The sequence below is a fragment of the Macrobrachium rosenbergii genome, unplaced genomic scaffold (genome assembly GCF_040412425.1).
Source record: "Macrobrachium rosenbergii isolate ZJJX-2024 unplaced genomic scaffold, ASM4041242v1 13875, whole genome shotgun sequence".
In the NCBI taxonomy this organism is placed as follows: Eukaryota; Metazoa; Arthropoda; class Malacostraca; order Decapoda; family Palaemonidae; genus Macrobrachium; species Macrobrachium rosenbergii.
Genome location: NW_027100719.1, coordinates 5,290,030 through 5,310,064, shown reverse-complemented (window position 1 = coordinate 5,310,064; position 20,035 = coordinate 5,290,030). Strand labels below are relative to the sequence as shown.

At 39.7% G+C, this 20,035-nt stretch overlaps 1 protein-coding gene and 2 long non-coding RNA genes across 3 annotated transcripts in view; 2 read left to right on the top strand and 1 right to left on the bottom strand.

Annotated features, from left to right (window-relative positions):
* Window positions 1-20,035, top strand: part of LOC136837888 (uncharacterized) — a 269,555-nt gene that overhangs the window by 11,821 nt on the left and 237,699 nt on the right. The gene's annotated exons all lie outside the window — the stretch shown is intronic.
* Window positions 8,448-13,793, top strand: LOC136837891 (uncharacterized). Its single transcript, XR_010852800.1, has 3 exons — window positions 8,448-8,527; window positions 13,499-13,573; window positions 13,714-13,793. It is a non-coding gene; the product is annotated as an uncharacterized lncRNA (long non-coding RNA).
* On the bottom strand, window positions 8,658-9,169 carry LOC136837886 (uncharacterized). Its single transcript, XR_010852798.1, has 2 exons — window positions 8,988-9,169; window positions 8,658-8,873 (listed from the first exon to the last, which is right to left on the bottom strand). It is a non-coding gene; the product is annotated as an uncharacterized lncRNA (long non-coding RNA).

Sequence of the window (20,035 nt, the reverse complement as noted above, 5' to 3'; positions counted from 1 at the left end):
GCTTTATTATTATTATTATTATTATTATTATTATTATTATTATTATTATTATTATTATTATTATTATTATTATTATTATTCAGAAGATGAATCCTATTCATATGGAACAAGCCCAAAGGGGCCACTGACTTGAAATTCCAGCATCTTAAGAATATGGGGTTCATTTGAGAGAACTTACAGAAGATAATAGGAAATACAGAAAGAAGAGATTAGTCATCAGCAAAGAATAAAGATACATTAATAAATAGATAAACAAAAGGATAAAAGCATAGATAAATCATTTAAGTGCAAAGTGAAATGTTTTAGGGTAGTAATGCATTGCGTCTGCACTTAAACGTTTGAATACCGGCTTGCTTTTGAGACTCAGGCAACTCTTGGCGAACCCTTATTGACCGACCTTCTGCATAGATCGGTTCAGGGCTTACAAGGCAAAAGAGTGGGTGACTAGATTCAACAGGTAATTCACATAGTATTACGGTATTTCCCTGTTGCCTTTAGCCAAGAAATAGACCGAATATGAGTAGGCTAGGCCTTACTGAAAGGGTCTTCTGTATGTTACAGAACTTTGAGTGCATTTTCTTTTATATTTTTTTTATTGAATCATGTTTGAGGATAATTATCTTGAAAGTGGTCTTATTTGTTTTTGTTATATTGTGTATTTTACCTGAAAAATAGTTGGAATATGAGTAGGCTAAGCCTAACTTAAAGTGTCTTCTGTATGTTACAGAACTTTCTTTGCATTTTTCTATATTTTTTTACTTGAATCATGTTTAAGGATAATTATTTTCAAAGTGGTTTTATTTTATTTTTTGTATTATTTAATTATCATCCATGTGCGACTATTGTGAGTTATCCATTTGCATTGCATTTCTTTAGGGCCCTGTTCTTCTTAGTTGTAGGTTGTCTGTAAAAACCGAGTGATTTTTGCCTTTGATATTATTTCTACCTATTTGGCCTTTTACTTCACGTCCATTAGTCTCCTGCGTCAGGAGAATGATATGCAAACTCAGAGAGAGAGAGAGAGAGAGAGAGAGAGAGAGAGAGAGAGAGAGAGAGAGAGAGAGAAATATTAGACTGATATCTAGCATTTAACTCGCTAGCAAATTGGAAATCTGGAACATTGCAGACTTGAGGCCATGGTTTCTCTATTTCTTTTCAAAATTCCTCAAATTTTGTTGAACTTTCATGATAATGATGCCAAAAGCTATATTTGAGTGTGACTTCTTGATGGGTTATTGTAACCTGTTTTAGGTCATTTGTCATCCCTTTACTGAATACTGATGTGGATGTCTGCTTCTGCCAGAGATTTGTCTCTTTTAGATAGAGCGGTTCTTGGTGGTAGGTTTCTGTTTCCTAACATTCGTAGTTATGACTTGGACCGTCGACGGACGGTCTCTTGTTTGTCACTTTTTCATAAGTTGTATTTTGGCAGAGATATTTCACCAACACAATTGATCCCTGATCCCCTTTTCCTGCCGAGAGAGACCGGATTTGCTGAACAGCAGCACCAATATCCAGTAAATCTGCCTCGCTGTCGAACTTCTCAGTTCCAGAGGTCCTTTATTCCTCTCACCGTTGGACAGTGGAACAGCCTCCCAGAGGATGTCGTGCAACTGGAACCTCAACATCTTAAGCAAAGATGCAATGCCTAACTACCCTAAAACAATTCTTACGTTATATGATTTACATTTTTATCTATTCATTTGTTAATTTATAATTTTTTTTCTAATAACTGATCTCTTCTTTCTGTATTTCCTGTTACCTTCTGTTACTTCTTTCGAATGGACACCATATTCTTTGGAAACTTGAATTACAAGTCAATGGCCCCTTTGGCCTTGCTCCATATGAATAGGGTTCATCTTCTGAATAATGATAATGATAATAAATAGATATAGATTTTACCATCTGTTGCTATGTTATAATATAATTATTGTAAAGTTTATGCAATACTATACTGCCTCGGATTCAGATATTTCGGCCGTAGATAAAAGCTCATGATAAGAATTGAAACGAATATATATACTGCAAATATTACTCATAACCCATGCATTGAAAAGAACGGCCCCAACTGCATTATATTAACACATTTTGTTTATCATGACATTTCTCATTGGATGCTCTTAATTGGTTTCATTCAACTAAATTGTGCGTTACAGTCAAATATCCTGAATTGATGAAATTTTTTAAGGCCGTTATTTTAATCGAAGTTCAAAGTCCCTCGTGAAATATGGAGGCTCCCCTCTATTTCATTATCTTTCATTTCATCCTGAAATTAAGGCAGTACATCTGCTTTTATTTCCTAATTCTAATGAATACTTAATAGCATTTTCCGGGTGTTCTCTCTCTCTCTCTCTCTCTCTCTCTCTCTCTCTCTCTCTCTCTCTCTCTCTCTCTCTCTCTCTCTCTCCTATATCTGCCTGCCTTTCTCTCTCTCTCTCTCTCTCTCCCTCTCCTATATCTGCCTGCCTTTCTCTCTCTCTCTCTCTCTCTCTCTCTCTCTGCCTGCCTTTCTCTCTCTCTCTCTGCCTGCCTTTCTCTCTCTCTCTCTCTCCTATATCTGCCTGCCTTTCTCTCTCTCTCTCTCTCTCTCTCTCTCTCTCTCTCTCTCTCTCTCTCTCTCTCTCTCTCTCTTTCCGTTTGTTTGTCTTGTCTCTCTCTCTCTCTCTCTCTCTCTCTCTCTCTCTCTCTCTCTCTCTCTCTCTCTGCCTTTCTCTCTCTCTCTCTCTCTCTCTCTCTCTCTCTCTCTCTCTCTCTCTCTCTCTCTCTTTCTTTCCGTTTGTTTGTCTTGTCTCTCTCTCTCTCTCTCTCTCTCTCTCTCTCTCTCTCTCTCTCTCTCTCTCTCTCTGCCTTTCCGTTTGTTTGTCTTGTCTCTCTCTGTCTGTCTCTCTCTCTCTCTCTCTCTGCATGCAAGTTTTTCTTAACAAAGCATCAGCCCTTACTTACCAGAAGGAATGATCTTTGACAAAACCTTTTCACTAAATAAACACACTAGAAGTAAATCGCTCTTCTTCCACCAACAACGCCATCTATCTTCAGGGCTCTCAATTAGCCTTTGCAGACTGTCCCTCCACCTTGCCCTCCTTCCGTTCTGTAATACAACAAGTAAAACTTCGGCGCGATCGACTTTTCTGTACAGCGCATAATGCTGTAAGAAAATCTCAGCCCCGACCCATGAAACTTTCAGCGGTGGCCCATGAAACTTTCAGCCACGGCCCGGTGGTGGTGTGTGTTGTTGGTACCGTATAGCGGTGCCAGGCACACGATCATGGCTAACTTCAACCTTAAAATAAAAACTACTGGGGCTAGAGGGCTGCCATTTGGTATGTTTGATGATTGGAGGGTGGATGATCAACATACCAATTTGCAGTCCTCTAGCCTCAGTAGCTTTTAAAGTCTGGGGGCAGACGGACAGACAAATAGCCATCTCGATAGTTTTCTTTTGCAGAAAGCCAAAACCTGATCTTCTCCAAGGATCATCAGATCAACTGATAAAGATGTGTTCTGTCAAGCGTAAAATGTGGTTGAAAGTTTTTATGGTCAATTTTGAGCTTAAAGGAAAAAGGACAGGAACACAGCTGTAATGCATTACTGTAATAAAAAGTTCTCCTCCTGTTTCGATCATTCATTTACATTTTTATCTACTTATTTATTGATTTGGTAATTTTTTTCTTTCTAATAACTGATCTCTTCTGTCTGTATATCCCATTACCTTCTGTTACTTCTTTCAAATGAACACCATATTCTTTGGAAGCTTGAATTTCAAGTCAGTAGCCCACCTGGGGTGGTTCCATATGAATAGGGGTTCATCATCTGAATAATAATAATAATAATAATAATAATAATAATAATAATAATAATAATAATAATAATAATAATAATAATAATAATAATGAGCAGCTATATGTTTTGCGTAGGGATTAGTATAGGTTTAAGAATCTTGGCAAAAAAGAACCCTTTTGTCTTCTTGAAGGAAAGCTAAACTATTGTAGATGGTCATTAAAATCTCTGTATGGAAATGGAACTAATATTTATGGTTTTATAATTTTTAAAGCATATTGACTAATAATAGAAATAAAAATCTCAGTAACAATTCAATCACATAAAGTACGGGAAGAGAGAGCCTCTGCTGGAGCCGGTTTGATATCATCTCCGTATTTCCTAAAAAGAGCATTAAGACCTCATGTTTAAAAACACACACACACACACACACACACACACACACACACACACACACATATATATATATATATATATATATATATATATATATATATATATATATATATATATATATATAAAATTTAGTATACCTTAGTTTAACCAGACCACTGAGCTGATTAACAGCTCTTCTAGGGCTGGCCCGAAGAACGATTAGATATATTTTGCGTGGCTAAGAACCAATTGGTTACCTAGCAACGGGACCTACTGCTTATTGCGGAATCCGAACCACACTATGACGAGAAATGAATTTTTATCACCAGAAATAAATTCCTCTAATTCTTCATTGGCCGGTCGGGGAATCGAGATTGGCCAACAGCGTGCTAGCCGAGAACTATAGCCATCCTTCCAATGAGGAACTATATATATATATATATATATATATATATATATATATATATATATATATAAGTAGAGGAAAAAACCCCATATAGACTCCACTTTTCTAACCCCGCCCCCGAAGGGGGCGTGGCCACCCCCTTCCCCCTCCTGATAAGCTCATGTACGTACGTGAGGCCTAAAAAGGGGCGGGGCAACGCCCCCAACCCCCAAAAGGGGGCGTGGCTAGCCCCTCCCCCTCCTGATAAGCTCATATACGTACATGAGGGTTAAAAAAGGGGGTGTGGCCTCCCCAGACCCCAAATAGACTCCACTATTCTGGTGGGCGTGGCCACCCCTGACCCCAAATCGACTCCAGTTGTATTATAAGCTCATGTACGTACATGAGCTCATATTAGGGGGTGGCCACCCGTGACCCCAAATGGACTCCGCATGTCTTATAAGCTCATGTACGTACATGAACTAATATATGTACATGAGGTGCAAAAGGGGGTGTTGCCACCCCTGACTCCACTTGTCTTATAAGCTCATGTACGTACATGAGGTCGAAAACGGGAGTGGGTGCGTGGACACCTGTAACTCTACGGGAATGAAACCACTTTTCTGCACCCCCCGTGACGTCACGCAACTCTCAGGGAATAAAACCACCAATTCAACCCCTGACCTCAAATTGACTCCACTTTTTGGGGGCGTGGCCACCTGTAACTCTACGGGAATAAAACTAACATTTCAACCCCGACCCCAACCTGGCTCAACAATGCAGGACCCCGGTGAAGTAACGTAACTCTACGGGAATAAAACCACCAATTCAACCCCTGACCTCAAATTGACTCCACTTTTTTGGGCGTGGCCACCTGTAACTCTACGGGAATAAAACCAACATTTCAACCCCGACCCCAACCTGGCTTTTGCCACACCCCGTGACGTGGCCACCTGTAACTCTACGGGAATAAAACTAACATTTCAACCCCCCGACCCCAACCTGGCTCCACTTTGCCACACCCCCCGTGACGTAACGTAACTCTACGGGAATAAAACCAACATTTCAACCCCCGACCCCAACCTGGCTCCACTTTGCCACACCCCCCGTGACGTAACGTAACTCTACGGGAATAAAACCACCAATTCAACCCCTGACCTCAAATTGACTCCACTTTTTGGGGGCGTGGCCACCTGTAACTCTACGGGAATAAAACCAACATTTCAATCCCCCGACCCCAACCTGGCTCCACTTTGCCGCACCCCCCGTGACGTCACGTAACTCTACGGGAATAAAACCACCAATTCAACCCCTGACCTCAAATTGACTCCACCACTTTTCTACGTCCTGTGACGCCACTTTGCACCCCGTGCGTCACGCCATAACTCTACGGGAATAAAACCATCCTTCCAACCCCCTACCCCAAATTGACTCCACCTTTCCTACCCCCCGTGACGTCACGTAACTCTACGGGAATAAAACCATCCTTCCAACCCCTGACCCCAAATTGACTCCATTCCTAACCCCCGTGACGTCACGTAACTCTACGGGAAACCCTTCATTTGAACCCCCGACCCCAAATCGACTCCACGCTTATGCCCCCGTGACGTCACGTAACTCTACGGGAATAAAACCACCCCACCCCAACCCCAAACAGACTCAGTTCACTGCTTTTTGCGACTCATGTCCCCTTTAATTGTTTTCAACGTAACCGGGACGTTTACCTCCTCCTCATATAAAATCTCTAAATTAATATATGCACATCGCGAATGTAGCCTCTCTCTCTCTCTCTCTCTCTCTCTCTCTCTCTCTCTCTCTCTCTCTCTCTCAGCCGTTACATTTTGCTTAGATATTCGGAGTATCATGATAAAAGGATATTTGGCGACTGACTTCAACCTCATGTGAGACATATATTTATCAATTTGATATCTCCCCCAATAACCGACACACGGATGAAACCTGACCTTATCGCCATATTTGCCAAGCTGACTTCACCCTCACGTGAAATTTTATCTATCATAGAATTTGAGTCATAACCTCCATACACTACACAAGTTTAAAGGCAAACACTTCAATTTGTTTATTTATTAATACCGAGTTTGAAAGAGGTTAAATGAAAAATCAAATGACAGATGGAATTTCAGTTTTGTTTATTTATTAATACCGAGTTTGAAAGAGGTTAAATGAAAAATCAAATGACAGACGGAATTGTTATTTTATATTTGTAACCAATGCTAAATACAGGGAATGAATTAATATTCCATACAAATACATACATTAGAAAAAAACTGTATATACAAACACGAACGCGATAATATACGCATTCGCTTTTCCAAAAACAATACTTCAACGAAACACACGGCTACTAAATATTTTCTAACCTGTTCCTTCACATCACAGCCTCAGTATATGCCACATACATCTACTCCAGCACTTTCCCGACCGTTTATCAAAGACGACGTTTCATCTAACACCTCAAAGCTTTTAAATTTAGCTAACAAGTTTTTCATATATAAATCTTCCACGCACCTTTCCTCCAACAGGGATAAATTCTTTTTCATTATAGCCACGCAACATATTTTACCAATTTTGCTCATTTCATCACTGAATGTAGCTAACACAGGTAAATATTGATTCAACCAAGTCGTATTAACACGCCCGCTTTGACCGATGCCAGCGGGAAAGATAACATACTTGACATAGTCATACGATGATTTAGATAATTCTTCCTTCAATTTCTTGACCGAAGAAAAAAAGTGGTTGAATCTCATCTGCTTACTATCTCTGGCCAAACGATCGGCATGATCTTCATCTTTGGAATAAGCCACGCTCTTTTGTGCGTATTCGTTCTCTTCAATGGGGGCGCCGATACCGTATTGTGTTAATAAGGTAGCTATGGTAGGGAGATCAACTTCATCGTTGCATTCCCAAGATGTGATATTTTCAGGTCTTTTCACAATGGCGGAACCTTCAATACCCTATCACGAGGACATGCATATGATGCACCAGTGCGAGAATATCGAAAACCTGCCAACTCGGCATACGGATAAGCACGAATGACGTCTGCCACCACACCGTAATTCCTGCATGTGACACAATTAGTGGCCACTACTAAACACGTGTTCCGCTTCCTGAACATATTTTCGGACAAGTTCCCGAAAACTAACTTGCACGAGGAGGTTGATGAAGCCATGGCGAGAGTCCACGTCTTGATGTGACAATCCTTCAAGAGATAATGAGCTACCCGAGCTCCCTGCCTTTATCACAATCACCGATTACAAACCAGTTGTGACGAAGCATCAAGTCTCTCTCCTCCCAGCCATGATTCACACACACACGAATAAACAAGTCTTATCATTCCCTCACGCCAAAGGTCATCCACACAGATCGGTGTGATCTACATCTTTGGAATACAATACTTCAACGAAACACCGTATGTCACACCTGATTATTACTTTCTGACTGAACACCATAAATACAGCCGACAAGGGAAATTGACGTTATTCCATGCCCAAAGTTTATAAGAGTAAGTGCATCAAGTATTTCTCTTGACCGGAACGTCATTCCCCCGTCACTATTCAGTAAGTAGCATATAAAACACTTTCCATTTACTCGAACATATAGTAAATATTAAAAACAGCAATAAGATTCATCTGTATACGGAATAGATATTCATATGAAATAATGTACCCGTTGAAAGAAACAGAATATATAAAACAGTCATTATTTCTCTCTTTCAGATATGGGAAATAACTCCAGTAGCGAACTGTCAGCTGACGAAGTAGCCACTCAGGTCAGACACCATTACTACTATGGTGCTGGAGCCCCCAACACATTTATTAGGAAGGTGAAAACAGGTCATGACCATGAAGCAGGAGCAGAAGAAGAAGTAGCAGGAGATGCAACAACCCCGCTGACAGCCCACAGCAGTGCAACCCCCACCAACTCCGCCACCACCCACTACTGAAGGAAACGAGCAACCCGGTGAAGGTATGTAAAACCGATGTGTTATATATTTATTTAATAACAGTTCTTGATTCCATAGAAACACGCACTCTTTTTCTCCGTTTTCCTGTTTTTGATTTCAAATGGATTGTGGGCATAGTAAAAAACACGTATATGATTATTCATAAGGATTTATTGACCACATAAAAGACAGTGTACAAATTCAATACACTAATCACCGTCAGACTGTCTCAGCACACATCCCAATATAACGTCCACGTGTATCCTTATGATAAGGCGAATATTCCGAAAAGCGTTTAAGAGGAAACGACTAAGACGTCTTAGCATTTTATCACCGACGTTCACGGGTGAATGATTCTCACAGCTCATCCTGAAATAAGTAAAAAATAGTTATGTGATTCACGGTGTATGATACATATATAGAATATATCCTTAACAGAATGTAAATGGGGTAATATAAAAATCAAAGAAAATATGCATTTACCTTAGTTGTTTAAGATGCGGAGACATTCCTTGTATGTAATAGCACGTTTGACCCCCGACCTCCAATGTGAACATTTAAACTTTTTCAAATATTTAAAATAATATCCCGTTATCCATTTATCATTGCCTCTCAAACGAGTGAATGAGAATACATTTTGTATTAAGGATAATACTGTTTTCACACCTCGGTGACTCACGCAATGAACAAAAAACTAACGTAAAGACCGCATTTGTACGATTTATCGGGTTGTATTTGTTTTATTAGTCGATAGAGGCTATATTTGGGATGTGCATATATAAATTTAGAGAAGTCATTCGAATAAACTTTAGGATTTATACCGTAACTATCAAAAAGAAGATTATATTTCTAGGTGATTTTTCCACGTAAAAACATACCCAATGACCGACAATATTAATATCAGTAGACGAAGATAATGTATTAGATATAAAAACTAAAGGTTTGATTCTATTTTCTGGCAATGTCAATAATCCTACTTCATCCGAAGCGAACACACCTAAATATTTAACCCGGTCACCGAGTGAACCTTTTAAACTTATTTCAATTTCTTTTGTATCCATTCTATTTAACCCCTAACATCACACTGAATAACTCTATCCGCATCCACCGTTAAAATACCCTTGGTATCCCCGAAAAGTAAAATAATGCAAGGGTTAGGTGTAGCCGTACCCAGCCTGATCGATATTCGCAGGTTTGCCGAAATTTCCACTGGCATGGAATCTTCAACATCTTCCACCACAAAATTAAAGCAGTAAATAGCTCTACCATTTTTAAAACTATCATAAGTGATCAGATTATCACCGCCACCCCTATACTTTTCTGCGTCTCGTGATATAATTGCATGATGGTATTAGGGAAACTGCATTGAATATTATATACAGTATTCCCATTAACGGTAATATGTATATTATTTAAATCGAAAGATTGAAAATATAGGCTATTGGCTGCGTAATCACCTGAAAATGTTTCCATATCAATCATGGCCAATGTGATTTTTTCAGGTATACAACTGTTAAAAGGTTGATCAATTAAAATCGAATTTTCATTTTGCCCAATAACGTATGTCTTGTATAAAGTCTTATCAAATATATATTGTATAGGATTAACTGCTATCGCCTCATTTAAAGCCGACATTGCGTTATAATGTGGGGTAACTCTATCGATCCATAATTTAACCTTTTCTATATTTATCACATTTAAATGTCCGTCTGTGTGGGCACCCATAACCCAGTTATTATTTGCTAATTCGAGCCTAAGCCTCAAGTCAATCGAATCCAGTAAATACATGTCTATAGTCGCTATATCCAAAAGAAGTGGAAAATATGTATGCACGCCCCGCGTTTTAATGTCGCCCATAACTTTCGTCTCCCACCTGCTGGTTTGACCGAAGGTATTGGCAGTAAATTGTCGAGTTACCCCGTGTGTTACATGATAGTCATCATATAAAAATCCCGCCCGACCGGTGGTAGGTAATGCCGAGGGCTTTATCATTTTCAGCATTTTGATATATGATTGATAGTTAAATACAGGACAGGATTCCACCAACTTTTCATTCAAGAAAACAGAAGCGGATTTAAATAATGTATTACTTAGACCATTAACGACAGACACGTGATCATCATCTGCTAATTGCGCGCCGGCCCTATCTATTGTGATATATAATTCTAAAGCTATACTTGACAAATCTAAGAAAGAACCTGCCACCCCATTAATGCGAAATTCTATATATTTATCAGTTAGAATTTGATTTACGGAAATATTGCAAGGTGTAAAATCCAGTCTTTCCTTTGAATTAATTGAAGTTTCAATAATTCTCCGTCTATTAACATTCGGGAACAATTCAGATATACCCGCAATATACGATGAAACAGGAACTTGATTACCAGTTCCGGGTATGTTAGGAACTACGCTAGCCATATTTTGTGTTTATATAATTTGAGATGAAGGGTAGAACGAGTGCGTACCCGCCGAATGTCAATTGATGAATGAGTTACAAAAGATCGTACACGTCCTTATTATATGTACTTCTAGATTTAACGCGTGTATCCTTCCTCTTCCTACGTTTTTTCTTTCCTCCCACACTCGACCGTCTAACTAAACGTTTCACCGTTTTCCTCCGTCTCGTTCTTCTTCTTCTCCTTCCAGTACCGCTTAAAATTCGTTGTCCAGTAGTTTTGAGGGCTCTTATACCATTTCGTTTTAAGGATTCTTTTAAAGGTAAACCGTTGTTTACCATATCAGATAACACAGATCTACCGAATTCATTAACTGAAGGTTTCGCGGCATTAAATAGAAAAGGAAGTACTTTACGTGCAATACCACTTATAGTAGAAAAATACCACTTCCCCTCCTGCGACCGGGATAGAAAACGGAAATATCCTCAAACCCCGCCCCTCTCCTTAATAAAGGGTCTGATAAAAATAGTTTTTAAATTCCGCCTCTGAAGGAGGCGCGAATAACACTCTCATTTTACTGTTTATACTATTCCCAAACAATTTAAGTGGAGCTTGATTCACACGTTCTAGTTGACTCGAGGGTGTTACGATCACGAATAAGGAATGCCAAGGGTGAACATCGAATTATATACGTACCTATTCATCTAATTTTCCTCTAGGTTTTATACGGAGCAGGCAAGTAACGCTTGAGTCTTTAGCGAAATGTAAAAGGTGTCCATTTTGATCCGTGATAAGAATAGAAATCTGATCCAAGATGTTCGTGTTCAACAATTTGTAGACTGTATTATGTATTCCTTTTCCTCTACCACTTGCTAAAGTAAAACAGTCCAATATATTGACTAGTCTCCCACCAAAAATCGTCGGTTGAACTATATCCGTATACACATATATATAATCTACCCCACAATTATCAGGTAGAGAATCAAGGGAAACGTGTTCATTCAATTCACGCCCACCATATATTTCATAACCAGTATTAATATGAAAACCTAATAATTTCGCGGCTTTTCCACTAAATTTTACGTATATACTTTTAACGTCCCCCGGTCTCAGTTTCTCTCTCTTGATACGTGGCATAGTAATTCTCCTTAAATCTTCATCCCAATGAAATATACCGTTACTATTAAAATAATTTATGAAATTATCACCGTAATAAACTTTCAAATAATCATGCACGTCCTTATTAAGAGCTCTCACGAGTCTTTTCATATCCCCGCTAACATCGCTATTCTCGGTCTGTACAAATATGTATGCCTATCACGTTTATGACGCTCTGTAATAAATTCGAGAGTGAAAAAATCATCTTTGGATAATATAGCGTAATAACTCCCGGGAACATGATCGAAGCTAAACCTACTTCATATTCAACCCCATTAGGTAATAATATAGGTGTAGGTAATCTATTGGCAAATTTCGAAGGTGTATTTTTGGTATACGTGTCTAAACAGCCGAGACTGCTCAAATATATGGTGTGTTCACCAGCCATGTCGGTTAAATACTACGATGGGTATATGTCACGAATGGTATTTATAAGAAAAGTTCGATAGCGTTTTATCTAGGTCTTATATGCAGACTGCATGATACAACCCCATTTTCAGTAAACATTATTTCTTCACCGTTCTGATCCGAGACATCGATGGTAATGTAATCCAATACGTCAATGGTATTTAAAGGTTTATAAATGGCATTATGCGGACCTTTACCACATGCACATCCTAACGTGAAACAGTCTAAGAGATTAACCATTTTATCACCCAAGATGGTAGGTTGAACGATACCCGAATACAGGTAAACGTATTCAACGCCTTGATGGAATATATTTCTACCGCGGTGAGGTCTCAACGCACCCGAACTGTATATTAAATACCTGACTTTTTCAGTGAAACCAAACATATTAGCTGCTTTAGCACTGAGTTTAATCGTAATTGAATCAATCATGTCAACTTTGGCCACTCCTGCATCGACATGTGGAATGCTCATTACCTTCGTGTCATCATTCCATGAGAATAAACCGTCCCTGCGGATAGCTCCGCGAATATGCTCACCGTAAAATCCAGATAATTGTTCAATAATTTCCGTATTAAACGCTCTAGTCATGACATTCATATCACCACCCAACAAACCCGAAATGGACTTATAAATATAAGTATAAACGCGTTTCCCAACTGACTCGTTATAGATCACGTTAAATTGAATAGTAAAATCAATGTCTTCTGGTTTAATAGCGTAATATAATTTCGGGAGAATGACTCCCACTAGGCCCACTTCATATTCCACTTCTTTCGGTAATGATATTGGGGCAGCTAACCTATTGGTAAATTTACACGCCCGGTTTTCTGGAAATGTACTTATACATGCTTTGCTATTCACGTATATGATGTGATCGCTACACATGTTGAATGTAGACTGTATGACTAACAATGGGCATCGGGTTTATAAATAATATGTGTACATAAAAACCTCCACGTTCATGTTATACATAAAAACCTCCACGTTCATGATATGTCATGCAGTATTCATGAATTTGTTATCTCACAGATTGCCACGTCATTAAAGAAGATGTCCAAGCCTCTAGCCGCCATGATGAATCATCCTCACCACACTCCGATCCAGGTAAAATATTATTATTATTAGTATATTATCATTGTTGTTTTTGCAGTTATTATTATTATTATTATTATTATTATTATTATTATTATTATTATTATTATAATACACGTTCACTCCGGTGCTAATTAACACGATCTTTACAGATCCCTTCGCTGAAGACTTCCCATTAGATGAAGATTTGATGGGGAGTAATAATAATGAAGCGTCACGCATTGGTGGAGGGGATCCGCACTCGCGAGGAAAGAACGGAGGGTAACAAGGTAGTGAGTACCATTCATTATGCGGCTGCGGTAGGGTCACACATTGACGTGGCAATGAAGCTAAGTAGTAGCATAGCCCGATTACGCGAAGATGTGCTCAGTAACTTCCTTGAAAGAGGTATTCGCTCGGCTATGCTCTACTTGTGTTATTATCACCAGTGTGAGGATGCTAGGCGACATGAATGAAAAAAATGCTTTTATTTATGTACCCCGCCTATCCTCACTACGATTGACTCGATCTATGACTCCCTGGAGGAGGCTATTGAGTTTATAGCTAATAACTTGGAAGAAAGACTCAACCGTACTGAGGGTTCGGGTTGGTGTATGACCTCGCTGGACAGGGTTGAACTTCATATCACGCGGCGTGAGTTAGTGAATATTAATAACTTCAAGGCGTATCCCAAGGAGTCCGTGGTAGTGATCAGGTTATCAATATTCAGTCCGGGTACAACTGTGTTATTACAGCATTAGAAGCTTACGTTGTACTCCGGGATAACCCTCCCACACGTATTAACAACCTCCCTCGTGTCTTAATGAGGAGGATGGGGAGGGGGCAATTTAATATCAAACACTCGCCAGATATGCCGTTGACCCATGACTCTTTCAAAACATTAGAAAAGGGGAATAACCTCAACATATATCTGTATAAATTATGTGAATTAGGCATGGGGAAACAGCGGAAAAAACATTGGACGGTACATCTGGCGAGGAAAGGTGGTAACCCCCATAGCCGTCATTTGGTCACGTTGTTATTAATCACTGACGACCACGTTGCGTTGATTAAGGATATGTTGGCATTCGTGAAGAAGTTCCGACACGGATTCAAGCAGGGGCGGGGGACTGAGCACGCGGGTGGTATGTGTTACAACTGTTTGACTTTGTTTAATAGTCCCACCATCCGCGAGGCACACACTCAGGCCTGTACCGCTCGAACCACTGTCGAATACCCAGAACCCGGTCAATTTAAACAGTTTACTAAAGTTAAAGCTCTGCAGCCAATCTCACACATGGCTTTCCTGGATTTTGAAGCGTATAATATTCAACCGAAGACCGGAGAGGACGATCCGAGAATAGTATCTCGGCAGAAAGCTTTCTCGCTTACTGCTACGTGATCGTTGACGGTAGAACGGGGGAATATTGTACCCATAGACTAAGTCACGGAGAGAAATGCGTTGATGATTGTTTGCAGAACATGAACCGGGACTGGGCGTTATTGCGCGAACGGATGCGTGCGTATCCTTTACATATGACTCCTGAATCCACCCGTAAGTTTGAAGCGAGCACTCATTGCGAAGGCTGCAACGTCGAATTCAAGGCTGGAGTCACGAAAATGCGACATCACGCTCATTCTGTGGCACGGGATAACTTTCTGTGTGCACTGTGTCAACAGTGTAATTTGAAGATTCAATTTAAGGAGCCGACTTTAACAGTGTTCGTACACAATTTGTCATATGACATCGCCCTGGTCTTGAAAGAGGCGGGGGCTCAACATGATTTTGAAATTCTGAAACGCGAGGGTAGTAAATTTTACTCAGCCAGATCAGGCAATCTGAGATTCGTGGATAGCAACAACGTGATTAGGGACCCTTTCTAGTCTCGCCTCGAGTCATATCAAACAGAAAGGTTCCCTCGAAATCGTACGTAAGTTGTTAACCCAGTATTCTCGGGATTGTCTCGATTTAGTTTTGGGTACGGGTAAACAGTACTACCCTTATGATTATGTGACGGGTTTCAATATCCTGCGAAAGCCTGGCATCCCTTCTCGAGAGTGTTTCGATTCGGAACTTACAGGGGAAACCCTTTCCAGCGAGGACTATGCACACGTGGTCAAGGTTTGGAACGCTGCTAATTGCGCCAATCTTCTAGATGACACCATTTTGTATTTGTTAATGGATGTGGGATTATTAGCAGACGTTTATTTAGCTTGGAGGAAGGCTGCCATGGCGCAATTTGGACTAGACCCCGCCCGTTACCTGACTTCTACCTCTCTCTCGCTCGATGCTTTCCTGTATTCCTCTAAAATTCGTCTCCCCCTCATTTCGAATGGTGAACTCTATCAATTAATTTGTAAAAACATCCGCGGCGGTTTTTGTAGTCTAGTTCGAAGGCAATGTGTAGCTAATAATCCAGAGTTAAATCCCAGTTTTAGGTAGGTGATCCTCAATCGTATATATTATACGTTGATTTCACCAGTTTGTATCCCACAGTTATGAGTAAATACAAAATGCCCTTGGGTGAAATAACTGAACTTTGCCCTGCCGAATTAGAAAGTTTTGTCGCTAGCGATATTACCGCCATTGATTCACAGGGTGAATACGGTTATTTCATCCTGCTCGATACCAAACCAGTTAGACGGGATGTTGCTCTACAGACGGACGATCTCCCTCTCGCCATTCATCACATGAATGTGACTCACCAGGATCTATCGCCCTATAGTAAAAACCTAATGAATAAATTCAAGGTGAAGCTACCCAAGAAAAATGTTAAGTTGACGGGTACGCATTTACCCATGCGTAATCACTTGATCTGTCTTCCCTTATTACAAACATTGATAAGACTCGGTCTCGAAGTTGATGTAATAAGGAAAGTGTACAAATTCAAACAGGATTTTTATTTGAGGGAATATATTCTGGAGAATGCCGAAAGGCGTGCTAAAGAGACCGATCCGGACAAGAGGAACACCATCAAAATCATAATGAATGGTCTTTTCGGTGTCACTATTAAAAATTCATTGAATTATTCTACCCGAACTGTCGTCACCACCGGTGAAGCCTCTCTCCTCAGGAATGTATCCAAACACACGTACAAGTCTTTGGAAAAACTGGGTAATGACAGGTACATTGTGAACCATTGCAAAGAGTCTGTTATGGCTGAATCCCCGATTTATATCGGTTTCAGTATACTAGACATGGCGAAGGATATGGTGTATCAGTTCTATTACGACGTTCTTCGAAAGCAGTATGGACACCGAGTTCAGCTCCTTTATACCGACACTGACAGCTTGATCTTTTCCTCGCGACTGATAACCTCAATCGAGAACTGAAGGGTGTGCTCAAACCCTACATGGATTTGAGTAATTTCCCAAAACTCACGAATTGTATGATGAGTCACGTAAGGGGAAACTAGGGTTAGTCAAGGTTGAAACGGGAGCTGAACTCATGAGGGAGTTTATCGGCGTTAAACCTAAAGTTTATTCGTATCTGACGGAAACTAGTCGTAGTAACACCTTGAAAGGAGTACAAAGGTGCCGGCAAAAGACCATTCCGCATGACCAGTATCGAGCTGTAATCGAAAAGAATGAGATTACTTATACTCGTGTGCACAATTTGCAAAGAGTAGGAGGTACGATGTGTCATACGAGCCAGCGAAAGGTATCTCTCTGTCCTTTAGAGGACAAGAGATATTATGTGACACCTTATAAATCGTTGGCGTATGGACATCCAGACATTGGGGTGGAGGAGGGTATGGCGGGGGGGGGAGGGGAGGAGGAGGAGGGAGAGAGAGGGCAGTGGCGGTGCCAGCAGTAGCGGCAATCTCTCCCGTTCCTAGCACCTCGAGAATTCCTCCGACCCTACATCCATCACATCATTTCCCGCGGGTGAAAGGATGTTCAAAACGTCGAAGAGAGAATAGTAAAATATACAATGTTAATTCCTCTCTCTCTTCGGCGTCTTTGACTTCTCCTCGACAGGAAATGGTTTCACCCTCTCCTCCAGTTAAACGGAGGCGTATCACACCTTGACCGGGTGTCATAGTTTGTATATTTTACTATATATTTTATCCTATATTCATATATTTTAATATATTATATTGTATATAATATATTCATATACACAGTTGGTTTTTATATTTTTAAATTATTAAATTGTATTTTTATTATAGGTTGCATTTTTACTGTACATTGTATTTTGATATTGTAGGTAAAACCTGTATATGTTTCATTATGGAAATTAAACAAATATTATTGCCGTCAACTTCCATTCACCCTAATTATTATTATTAAGGCTTGTATATAAAAGGAGCGTGTAAAGTATACAACTTTAGTCTTGAACGCGCTAACATCATGGCTGCGGCAGGTCCCTTCCCTGGGCAGTTGTTAGACCCGTTCGCTAATCCCGCTCGTATTATCATCGCGGGGTTTAGTAACAGTGGCAAGTCCGTCCTTTGTCAAAAATCATTGAACTCTATGAAACGCGTTTCCAATACATTTTATATTGCGGGGTATCTGAACACCCCCTCGAAATGCATCCTCAATAGGTCCCAAATTTAAAGTATCCAAAGAAATTTTAAATCCCTTTGATTACGCTGAAAAGGGGGAGACAGAGGTTAATAAAGGTCTATTATTCATACTCGACGATTGTTTCCTCGAGGCTAGTGATAATAAATTTGTCACTAACGCCTTCACAGCGGGACGTCATTCATCTATTTCAGTTATATTCATAACGCAGAATATGTTTCATTCGGGCAAGTTTAGTAGAAGTATAAGCCTGAATTGTTCACATTATATTCTAATGAAAAATCGTGATTTTAGTCAAATTGAAACTCTAGGTCGGCAGTTATTCGGCCGTCAAAAAGCTTCAGCCTTTTCGGACATATATAAAAGGCCCTATCACGTAACCGCTACGGTTATTTGTTAGTAGACTTCGCTCCGTCAACACCTGAACTGTTACAGCTCCGAACTAATATTCTGGGTGAAACGGAATATCAAATAGCTTACCAATATGGATAAAGAACGGATAAAACTGCTAAAAACTTTGTACGGAGATGCACGGGGTGTGGGTAGTTTCAGCGGGGTGGACTCTTTATTCAGGGTAGCGAAAAATCTGATAGCCAAATTACACGTGAAAATGTTAAAGAATTCTTGCGTGGACAAAAGTCTTACACACTGCATAAAGTCACTCGAAAAAAATTCCCCAGAAGAAAAATCATGTCACCCAAACCGCGAGTAATAGCGAGCACCGATTTAGCCGATATGTCCAAATTAGCTCGGTATAATAATGGGTTTAAATATTTGCTGGTCTTTATTGACGTGTTTTCCAGATATCTACAAATTGTTCCCTTGAAAAAGAAGGATGGTGTTACTATGCGTCGCGCTTTGAAGAAGGTTATCGAATCTACCGAATTTTCGGGAATTTCACGTTTGAATAGTGATGAGGGTAGAGAATATTATAACAAACATGTCAGAGAATATTTAGATGGTAAAAATATAAAATTATATAGCGTTTATTCGAGAGAAATCAAATCCTCTATAGCTGAAAGAGTCATAAGGACTATTAAAAGTCGGATATATAGATATCTCACACATAAGAATACCTTAAAATACATTAACGTCTTGCGTGACATTGTTCAGAGTTACAACCACAACCCCATAGGAGTTTGGGTCGCACCCCGCAAGAGGTTCACGCATTAACGGCTAGAGATGACATTGAACGTCAATTCTCGAGTATGTATAAAAAGGCTGTTCTCGTTAATCCTCCCACCATTTTCGCTCTTGAATGTTGGAGACGTTGTACGCATTGCCGATGAGCGTCGGAACGCAATTTTTAGGAGGGGATACACAATTCAAAATACTCTAGAAATTTTTAAAATCCGAAAAGTGGATACATCGCAAAATCCAGTCGTATACTTCTTGGAAGATTTAGCGGGTGAAGAAATAAAGGGTGCATTTTATCGTGAAGAATTAATTCCCACAAATCTACCAGAAACGTATGATATCACTATTCTGGGAAGGAGGAAGAAAAATAATAAAACTCAATATTACGTTCATTGGAAAGGTTATCCGAGACAATTCAATTCCTGGGTTGATGAATCTCAAATTGAACGGATATGAACCGTAAGCAGCCTTTAATACGTAAAAATAAAAACTTTATTTTATTCATCTCTGGTTTATCACCCAGTGAAAGAAGTAAAGTCATTCCATCTTAAACGGTGGTTTGGTGGCTACGCTCTCGGAAATTTTTAGAAATTTTCTTTGTGGTAATCTAACTCAAGATAAGAAGTTTATTAAACACTTAAGAAATTGTAGACGAGAAATTCATCTTGTGTCCTTGAAAACAACGTCCATATCTAAGAAGAAAAATATACTGAAAAGTCGTAAAGGGGGGGCTATTCTATCAGCGTTATTGCCTATTGCAGCGAGTTTGGTAGGAAGTCTTTTTAATTGAAAATGAAGGAGTTTTACGTTATCCCTGCCATTACCTACGAG